This window comes from Petromyzon marinus, unplaced genomic scaffold, assembly GCF_048934315.1.
Source record: "Petromyzon marinus isolate PM22_M1 ecotype Great Lakes invasive population unplaced genomic scaffold, UKy_Petmar_22M1.pri1.0 PM_G_Scaffold_71, whole genome shotgun sequence".
NCBI lineage: Eukaryota > Metazoa > Chordata > Hyperoartia > Petromyzontiformes > Petromyzontidae > Petromyzon > Petromyzon marinus.
The window spans coordinates 680,001-682,500 of record NW_027423026.1 but is presented as its reverse complement, the minus strand read 5'-3'; positions in this window follow the sequence as shown (position 1 = coordinate 682,500).

Below are 2,500 nucleotides of genomic sequence, written 5' to 3'. Positions count from 1 at the left end.
AGGACAGTCCAATTGTCTTTCAAATCTACGGTAGAACTCGTTCAGGTCGTTGGCTAGGCGGGAGTCGTTAGTGGTGTGGGGCGCTCTGGGTTTGTAGTTGGTGATGTGCCTGAGCCCTTTGGCAGACAGAAGCAGCGTCGTTAGTAGAGAACTGGTGTTTTAGTGTCTCTGAGTACAGTCGTTTAGCCTCTCTCACCGCTTTGCTAAACCTGTTCTTCGACTCCTTGAATCTGTCTCTATCCCCACTCCTAAACGCTTCCTCCTTCTCCAACCTCAACCTTTTGAGCTTTGCTGAGAACCAGGGCTTGTTGTTGTTAAAGTTCACCCTGGTACGTGTTGGGATACAGCAGTCCTCACAGAAGCTGATGTACACAGCCTCTGTGAGTTCATCCAGACTATTGGTAGCAGTCGTGAACATATCCCAGTCAGTACAGTCTAAGCACGCCCGCAAATCTTCCACAGCCTCACTGGTCCACTGTTTAGATGTCCTCACAGCAGGTTTACAGAGTTTTAGTTGCTGCCTGTATGCACGAATCAGGTGGACCAAGGGAGTTCTGTGCGAGCCGAACAGCCCCGTGACCCACAAGAGAAACATCCCCGCCAAATTCGAGCGTTTGACGGGGTCTATCCGTGAAAAAATATTCACGTTTTTGAGTGCACATGCATTTCTGCTGCAAATGCCTCTGGAAGTTTCATGCCGTTCGTATGCCAATTGTGGCAACACGAAAATGACCCGTTTTCCCATTCCGAGGGATTTCTGTGCGACCCTAACAGCCCCGTGAGCCACAAGAGACACATCCCCGCCAATTTCTAGCGTTTCACGGGGTCTATCCGTGAAAAATATAGACGTTTTTGAGTGCACATGCATTTCTGCTGCAGATGCCTCTGGAAGTTTCATGCCGTTCGTACGCAATGTGGCAACACGAAAATGACCCCTTTTCCCATTCCGAGGGATTTCTGTGCGACCCTAACTAACAGCGCCCGTGAGCCACAAGAGAGACATCCCCGCCAATTTATAGCGTTTCACGGGGTCTATCCGTGAAAAATATAGACGTTTTTGAGTGCACATGCATTCCTGCTGCAAATGCCTCTGGAAGTTTCATGCCGTTCCTATGCAATGTGGCCACACAAAAATGACCCGTTTTCCCATTCCGAGGCATTTCTGTGCGACCCTAACAGCCCCGTGAGCCACAAGAGAGACATCCCCGCCAACTTCTAGCGTTTGACGGGGTCTATGCGTGAAAAATATTAAAATTTTTGAGTGCACGTGCCTTTCTGCTGCAAATGCCTCTGGAAGTTTCATGGCGTTCCTATGCAATGTGGCAACACGAAAATGACCCCTTTTCCCATTCCGAGGGAGTTCTGTGCCACCCTAACAGCCCCGTGAGCCACAAGAGACACATCCCCGCCAATTTCTAGCGTTTCACGGGGTCTATCCGTGAAACATATAGAAGTTTTTGAGTGCACATGCATTCCTGCTGCAAATGCCTCTGGAAGTTTCATGCGGTTCGTACGCAATGTGGCAACACGAAAATGACCCGTTTTCCCATTCCCAGGGATTTCTGTGCGACCCGAACAGCCCCGTGAGCCACAAGAGACACATCCCCGCCAATTTCTAGCGTTTCACGGGGTCTATCCGTGAAAAATATCAATTTTTTTTTGACTGCACATGCATTTCTGCTGCAAATGCCTCTGGAAGTTGCATGCGGTTCGCATGCAATGTGGCGACACGAAAATGACCCGTTTTCCCATTCCGAGGGATTTCTGTGCCACCCTAACAGCCCCGTGAGCCACAAGAGAGACATCCCCGCCAATTTCTAGCGTATCACGGGGTCTATCCGTGAGAAATATTCACTTTTTTGAGTGCACATGCATTCCTGCTGCAAATGCCTCTGGAAGTTTCATGCGGTTCGTATGCAATGTGGCGACACGAAAATGACCCGTTTTCCCATTCCGAGGGATTTCTGTGCCACCCTAACAGCCCCGTGAGCCACAAGAGAGACATCCCCGCCCACTTCTAGCGTTTCACGGGGTCTCTCCGTGAAAAATATCACATTTTTTGAGTGCACATGCATTCCTGCTGCAAATGCCTCTGGAAGTTTCATGCGGTTCGCATGCAATGTGGCGACACGAAAATGACCCGTTTTTTTCCCATTCCGAGGGATTTCTGTGCCACCCTAACAGCCCCGTGAGCCACAAGAGACACATCCCCGCCAATTTCTAGCGTTTCACGGGGTCTATCCGTGAAAAATATTCAATTTTTTGACTGCACATGCATTTCTGCTGCAAATGCCTCTGGAAGTTTCATGCGGTTCGCATGCAATGTGGCGACACGAAAATGACCCGTTTTCCCATTCCGAGGGATTTCTGTGCCACCCTAACAGCCCCGTGAGCCACAAGAGAGACATCGCCGCCAATTTCTAGCGTTTCACGGGGTCTATCCGTGAAAAATATTCACTTTTTTGACTGCACATGCATTCCTGCTGCAAATGCCTCTGGA